Raw genomic sequence first — 9,086 nt, forward strand, 5'->3', positions numbered from 1 at the left:
GCTGGCCACAATGAAAGGCCACTCCAAAATGTGCAGTTTTATCACACAGCACAATACCACAGATGTCACAAGTTTTGAGGGAATATGTAATTGGCATGCTGACTTCAGGAATCTCCACCAGAGCTTTTGCCTGTGAATTGAATGTTCATTTCTCTACCATAAGCCATCTCCAAAGCTGTTTCAGAGAATTCATGAAGAAGACTGTGTGAGGAAAATGGTGGTCACACCAAATACTGACTGGTTTTCTGACCCCCCTGGACCACCCAATACAGTAAAAGTGCACATTTTAGAGTGGCCTTTTATTGTGGCCAGCCTAAGGCACACCTGTGCAATAATCCTGCTGTCTAATCAGCATCTTGATCTGCCACAGCTGTGAGGTGGATGGATTATCTCAGCAAAAGACAAAGGAGAAGTGCTCACTAACACAGATTTAGACAAATTTATGAACAATATTTGAGAGAAATAGGCCTTTTGTGTAAATAGAAAAAGTTTTAGATCTTTGAGTTCAGCTCATGAAAAATGGGAGCAAAAACAAAAGTGGTGCGTTTCTATTTTTGTTCAGTGTATTGAACTTTGTATTTCCACCACAATATTGCAATGTTTGGTGCATTTATGACATTATATAACTACAATAAAGAAAACATTCCGGATTTGTACAATTTTTTTTAATGATGTACACTACTTTCATACAAAAGTACATTGAGTAATAGAGAAAAAGCTCAACTTTCATGTACATGGGCTGATTTTTAAACAGCCAAACTAACAAATACAAACTGAATATCTTGTATTCAATTTGGCAAGAAAATAATATAGTATAATATAATATGCTTTAAAAAATTATTTTATCCTGTGTATAGCCTGCACATTTTTGCAGATGAACAATGTTAGAATTGATTTATGCCTATGACAATGTTAAAAAGTAATGGTTCATTCAGTTCATTTCCAAATGCTCCTGATGTTTGTATTTTTTTAACCAGGGGAGCCATAGAAAGAAGTTAAAGAGCCACCTTTAGCCCAGGAGCCATAAGGTGCAGACCCCTGAACTAGACTGAAGATAATGAACTTGAAGATTCCACTTCACATTTTAGTCATTGCTTAAAAAAAAAACCAAAGAACTAAATAATGTTGGGGGAAACGCCCAGCAATGAAATGCAGAACACAATACAAACAAAAGCAAGAACCCAACATCATGATGACTTTTAAACAGCCCCGTCCTCATTAGCCTTCCTTCAATGCCTCCACCTTCCATCCCACGCTTTCATTGCACCTTCTTCCTACCCAACAGCTAGTCTGCCATCCTTTTGTTTGTTACTCGGATGGATTTTAATGAGCTTTGCAGGAAGTCACTGAGTGATTCTGTACACAGACAGACGTGTTCAGCCTGTGGGGATCCCTCTACTAATACTACCATGTATGTCCACGTTTCCTGTAAGTATCCAACATATTGGAATTTTGATCTTTTATCCTTTAACCAATACACAGAGGTTAGGGAAAAAAATGAAAACAACATTTAAGGGCATGATTAATTAGCATACATTCTTCCGACATGTCTTTGAAAGGTTAACTAAGTCAGCTCCCAGAGGAAGCAGCGTGTAATTAAGCCTATGAATGACACAGACAGGAAGTGTATTGATAGTAGCTCTGATTCCTCTGGTGGGCGTCTACACTTGGATGCAAGGCAGATCTAAATATAACTATTCCTATACAGATGGCTGGCACACAACACCAACTCACAGGGCTTCAAAGCTCATGCCCTGGAAGACGGTGGAGGACTAGAGGCTGTAGCCGCATACAGAAGAGATTTATCCAACTCTGCTTTTTTTCCTCTTCTTTATCAATATTTCATGAGCCGATACAACAGGCCAAGTGTTTCCTTTCATTTTGACTTTGACCAGAAAGAAAATAAAAATGAGTGAATACCCTCTACAGAGGTTCATACACCTTCAGTGTCAGACTATTTCTCATATTTCAGTCAGTACTGATTATACTGAGTGCAATGTCAATTCTAATCATATGATTACATTATTTTGTCCCTTGATTAAATGATCTACACAATGTTTTACTTATTACTTACTTATATGTAGTTGTTACGACCACACACACGCACGCACGCACGCACGCACACACACACACACACACATTACATTTCCTTCAGGGAATATACGAAAGTCTAGTTATTTATTACTCTTAGTAAATCTAATAGGTTTCTTACATTAAATTTTTAGGTGTTATTGTAGATGAAAAATTGAATTGGAAATCCCATATTGATCTTGTCTGTAAAAAAAATCATGAAGTCAGTTGGCATTTTGAACAGAGTTCGTTCATTGATAAATCATTCCTGTTTCTTGACTTTTTATTATTGCTTAATTTAACCTTACATTATTTATTGCAATACTGTTTGGGCAGCAACCTGTCCCACATATCTCAATAAGATTCTCCTAATTCAAAAGACATTTTTAAGAATGATCAGGTTTTCTAAGAGACTCGACTCATCTGCTCCTCTTTTCCAAAAATTCAAACTTCTCTCAGTTTTTGATATGAACGTTTACCAGACCTGTGTCTTCATGTATAAATATGTTCACTTAACTCATATTCTTCCCAAAGTTTTTCAGAATTTCTTTATGTTGTCTTCTGTTATTCACAACTATTCTACACGATATCCAAGCAAATTTTATCTTCCGTACTGCTGAACTTCAGTTTGTCAGTATTATCTGAAATATTGTGGACCAAATCTGTGGAATAATCTAAGACCTGAACTTCAATCAACATCTACTTTATCATTTTTAAAAAGCATCTGAAAAGGACTTTAATTCATGAAAAAATGTAAGGCTGTATATCTTTTGATTTGCATTTGATAATTTGTAAGTTTTTGAAAGCGGATTACATTTTTATTGTTTTTACTTTAGTTTATTATTTCAGTTATACTGTATTTTTAATTATTTTTTTGTGTATTGTTCATTTCGGGGGAGGTATTCATATAAGCCTTTTTTTTTTTTTGGCTTCTAACCTCTCCTGCACAATCTTGTTACTTGTTTGAATGTTGTTGTTTTTCTTTTGTTTTTATTATGTGCAAATAAATAAATATATCATAAATCATAATATGTAATTGCCTGTTTTTATAGTTCTTGTTATTACTATTTTCTTTTCTTTTTCATCTTGTAATTCTTCGGTGTTGTGCTGCTACTGGAATCTTAATTTCCTGAGGGATCAATAAAGTTCTATCTAATGTAATGTAATGCATCTTCTTGTACTGCCAACATTTGTGATACATGAAAAGTCAACATGAAGCGACTCCCAATGGAGTATGAGTCACTCTTATTGCAGTGCAGTGGGATTCAATGCATTCATAAGTCAACGTAATCTGTTAATATGAAGCAATTTACAAATAAATATTCAGGAACCAAGCACTGATTAAGATGAAGGTCAACTTCAAACCATCGTGATTTCTGGTAAATCGTAATATTGAGAGGCTAAACATGTTTGGTAAGTCCATGTTTTAGGTCTAGATAAGTGAGCAATGTGAGCATATGTAAGTATAGTAATACCATTACCACCATTAGATACTGACTGGTTCACATAGATTTACACTGGTTTACAATTCTCTCTAGAAAAATGAGCTTATTTTCTTCCAGGAGTCTCTCTGGTCTCGTGTGTTTTCTTTGGATCCTCTAATGGAGCTACAGGGTTTGGTACATGGTACAGCCATGATGGTACGGGAATGATAAATAGGACAAATGCATCACACATGGTCATACTGCAGCCATTCAGGGATGCGCACCAACACCCAGGTAACTTAAGTTACCTTTTACAAAAAGACCCACCATATGGTGAAAGTAATCCTGGTATCTGCTGACAACAAACAGTCTCACAGATAATGATCCTTTACAGTGTGTTGGATTACTGGACATGTCTACGCATGGAAATGAAACAGACAGTGTGTGTTTTTGTCCAAAGCTGCATGTTGTATAATGACATGAAATAACATCCTGTCAAGCTCAGACAAAGGACATAAACAGCCCCAAACACATCAGGGTGGACTGCATTAAAGGGCTCATATTTATCTAAACCCACTTTTATTAGTCTGTGATTCATTTATTTGTGTATTTGGACTCTAATAGTTCACACAGTTTGAATTTGAACCCTCCAGGTGCTGCAAAACTATCTTTATATACATTATGGAAAAAATGGAGTGGATTTTTACAACCCGTTTCAATTCCTGCTTAGTTTGTAACGTTTTATAACTAGCTACGTCATGACATTTGCACATATACCATACAGGGTGAGTCAGAAAAAACGCTCTTTCCATTTAAAGAAATTGTACTGCTAAAACGGAAACACTGATTTTTCTTTTGACCATACAGTCATATTGATGTGGTTATTGAGCATGTCTGGTGATGTAGTCATAGATTTATTGCATTGCATAAGAGAGAGAAGGTCCATTGTTTATTGGGCACTGAAATACCTGCCAACACAATGTATGCCACAGTGAACAAACTTGAAATTGACAACAATCACAGGAGTCGGGGCTTTGCTTTCACACTCAGGACATAGGCCTACATGACAGTGCCCAGGGAGTTTTCATCATGGCAAGACCACAGCGATTGCAGGTATTATTTCCTCATCGAGTTGTCTGTTTGGGTCAGGAGAGAGAGTGGCCACCTAGATCCCCGGACTTGACCCCCTTGATTTTTTCTTGTGGGGGTATCTTAAAAACCGTGTGTATCAGACTGTTCCACAAACTCTTCAGGAACTCCGAAATCGCATCACGGCTGAAATCCAAGCCCTACGACGAACACGAATGGTGAGAAGAGCTGTGTTAGAGATGCGACAACGAGCACAGATTTGCATCAATCTGAACGGTAGCCAGGTTGAAGGTCGTGCCGGACGACTTCGCTGAGACAAAACATTTTGATGGCGAGTAAACATGCTGTAATGGTTGACAATTTCAATTTCATTCACGGTGGCATAAACTGTGTTGGCAGATATTTCGGTGCACAATAAACAATGGACATTCCCTCTGTTATGCTATGCCATAAATCAATGATTCAATCGCCAGACATGCTCAATAACCACATCAATATGACTGTATAATCAAAAGAAAAATAAGCATTTCCATTTCAGTGGTACAATTTCTTTAAATGAAAAGAGCGTTTTTTCTGACTCACCCTGTATTTTCCGGACTATAAGCCGCTACTTTTTTCTCACGCTTTGAACCCTGCAGCTTATACAATGATGCAGCTCGAGTATAGATTTTTACAGGCTAACGGCCTCCAGGGGGCGCTCTAGCAGGAAGCGCAAAAGCGAGACAGACAGGTGGAAGAGGTGATGAAGAGGAGAAGTTTTAAGCTTAACTTAACAATCATTTTGCATGTCATGCACAAACCCTCATCATGGAAAACACACGAAGAAATGCATATGATGCAGCTTTTAAGTTCAAATCAACTGATGTGTCTGTCCAAGAAGGAAAAAGAGCTGCTGCACAGAAGTGCCACTGAGAGCCACAACGGAAGAGAGACGTAGAAGCTGTGTGACGGAGCCTTTCTGAGGCTGTTCAATTCCGACACTGAAGAAGACGACTGCAGTGGTTTCAGTGAGCAGAAGGAAGATGAAGATAGAGATCAATGACTTTTCTGGGTTTTTTAACCAGCCGTGTTACTGCCGTTTTACTGCCGTGTTACAGGCACTGTTTGGAAAAAAACAGTTAAGGTATGGAAATAAATATTTATATAATCTGTCTGTTTACTATCTTTCTGTGTAAATATCATGTCACAACGTGGACACCTGTGGCTTATAGTCAGGTACGCCTTATAGTCTGGAAAGTACAGTAAGGTCCAGACTTCAGACGAACATTTCTCCAGTACGACGTAATTGTTTGTCAGCAGCAGCGGTTGCAGTAAAAACTGAAAATATGTCCAAACTTTGAGCAGATTACCTAAAAAGTTCAGTTGTTGGTTGAACGGGACAGAGCAGCTCAGCCAACAACCTGGAGGGGGCGGGGCCTGAAGTGGCTCATGTGCATTTAAAGGGCCAGCGCTCCAAACCACCTTTCTGGTGTCATTACTCAGAAATGGGGTTGAAAATGGACCTGCGGAGTTGAATGAATGAAGAATTCAGACCCAAGCAGAGCAATTACAGTTTATGGAGACCACAGGGAAATGTTTGAAAATGAAGAATTCCATTGAAAAAAGCTAAATATCACTCCTTTAACTTTGAATGCAGTCATCATCATCATGGTGAAGACTTAACAGAACCCTAATAAATAGGTAGCTGTAGTCTAGACTCATGTCCTGCTGTTCCTGAAACTTCCCAGCACCTCTCACTTGTCATCTGAGCTGGCCTGTACCTCTGCACTGCACTCTGAACCAACCTCCTCCTGGCCGTCCTCCACAGTCTTGCTGAATAGCTCAGTTAGCTTTTTGCGTTTGGATGCCTCCACCTGTAATAATTTGGTCTTCTTCTCTTTTGATTTTTCCCAGCCATCTTTCTCCTTATGCTTCATATTCAACATTTTCTCGCACTCTTCTTTGGGTTTTTCTGTTTCAAGTTTTGTGTATTTCCCCCCACGTATTAGTCTAATTCATCATATTGGCACCACCTCTTGATTTGATGTTAATATCACTGATTTTTCACCCGATTCACCACATCAGATGGCCATCACCATCGGTGGGATGGCCGTTAATATCGCTTATCAGATTTTTTGTTCTGATTCACCACATCAGACGGCTGCCGGTGGGACGGCTGTTCTGGACTTAGACTGAATGTCCTACTGGTCAGTCTGCACCTGAGCGTACACGAATCCTGCTTTTTAAACCTTTAAACCCCCAGTTCAGACAGGACACATTTTAAAACACTAACATGGTATTTGTTAGATCTGTATGTTTAATGTTCAGCTGACAGACACTGGGTGTAAATATTCCATAAAATCTCTACTACAGATGTGCAAAGTTTCTCTGGGGATATTTAACAGTGTTTTGACTCATTTTATAATTGTCTTGAGCCAATTGTGCCATGAATGATTTATTTGTAAAATATCAATAATTCAAGTTTAGCAACTGTTTTCAACTTTTGAACCAGATTATGTAGTGTCTGAACAAGTAGGTGATACATATTACACACACGCATGCATGCATGCACGCACACACACACACACGCACGCACACACACGCACGCACGCACACACACACACACACAAAGTCCACTTCCCTTTTACAATGCAAAGATTATAAAGCAAAATGTTAGTTATGCTAGTTGTGTCATTTCATAAAACTACTATATACTAGTCATATATATTTTGTATCTGCAGATCTGGACCCAAACAGCAGCTTCCTTGATGTAATTACGAGTTTGTACAATACAAGCTATCCTAATTTATGCAAAAATCTGCCCTTTGGAATCACATCAGTTATAGAGGGAGCGAGCTGTGTGTGAAGTGAAGATCCAACTCTATGCCTTTAATCTCTGCACATCAGTGTCGTTGAAATAAGTCATTTCATAATGGGGCTTATTGAAGTGTCCTTTGCTAAATGGTAAATACCTATTAAACTGGCTACTCAGTGGATTCATTATTAAAACATGGAAGTGCATTAAAGGACATCAAGCCCTTTTATTTGCCCTTTTGCCATTTCATCCACACCTGCTTGAGGGAATCTATTATGAGGGCATCATTTATCCTGTGATACATTAGACATATTATGTTTTACCGCAGTGCTCAGTCCCTTTTGATGACATGAGAATTTCTGCCACATTTGAGTCTTTGGTTAAAAGAAAAGCACTAAAACATAATTCTACTGGCAAAACTCTCCACACGCTGCAATTTTTTTCCCCCCTTAACTTCTGTCAAGGTACTAAAAGAAAAAAGAATCTTCAAAGCAGCAGTGGAAGTACACCACGGCTGGTGTTGAAATATTTATCACATAATATACAAGTTATACCAATGTAATTTTAAAGAGCTTCTGGGATCAGGGTTATTTTTAGAAGCCATTGAATATTTCACTTCATTTTGCCCTGTAGTAAGCAGGTGACCTCAGACAGTGACAGGAAACCTCATCACAACGTGCACTACAAGGTTATTATCGTTGACGAAAACTAACGAAATGACGAAAACTAGATTGAAAAAACATTTTTGTTAACTGAAATAAATAAAAACTATAATTAAAAGAAAAAAACGATAACTAACTGAAACTGTATTGTGTGCTTATAAAACTAACTAAAATGTATAAAAAATACGGATGAAATTCCCTTCATTTTCATCTTTGTCAATGTTGGATTGATACGAAAGTGATTTATTTCGCTCTAGCAATTTCAGCTAGCGCCATCACATGGTACTTCACGGTCCGTCACTTCTCATCACTTGTCGTTTATAGTTGTCTTCTGGTCCCCACTCTACCTGGAAACATTGAGACTAAAGTTGGGAGAAAGCAGCAGAGTCCTGTCTGGGATTTATGTGAATACGACGGAGAAGAAGATAAAAGATACGACAAAACTAAAATTAATACTAAAACTAAACTAAAACTAAGCATTTAGAAAAAAATAAAACTAATAAAAACTAGCAAACCTGCTCTAAAAACAAATTAAAACTAACTGAATTAGAGAGAAAAAAGTCAAAACTAAATAAAACTAAACTATAATGAACTAGAAGCACTCGGAGAGCGCAGACCTCCGCCAAGGCTGATCAGTGGCGCCCCCTGTGGGCCCCCCCACCCCCGATCACCACCAAAATTTAATCATTTCTTCCTTATCCCATTTCCAACAAACCCTGAAAATTTCATCCAAATCTGTCCATAACTTTTTGAGTTATGTTGCACACTAACGGACAGACAAACAAACAAACAAACAAACAAACCCTGGCAAAAACATAACCTCCTTGGCGGAGGTAACTAACTAGTTGAAAGTTAGAATTTGCTTGCTCTTGTGGTTATGATTTTTTTTTTTTTTTTTTTTTCAGGCAAGAATGTAGTTCTTAAGCTTCAAGTTTTGGGGTAGTTTATCAAAATATTGTGGAACCTACTTGATGAACTTTTATTAATGAGGCTGCAACTAATGATTATTTCAATGGTTGACTAGTCATTGAAAAAACAAACAAACAA

The sequence above is a fragment of the Sphaeramia orbicularis genome, chromosome 24, assembly GCF_902148855.1.
Source record: "Sphaeramia orbicularis chromosome 24, fSphaOr1.1, whole genome shotgun sequence".
Lineage (NCBI taxonomy): Eukaryota > Metazoa > Chordata > Actinopteri > Kurtiformes > Apogonidae > Sphaeramia > Sphaeramia orbicularis.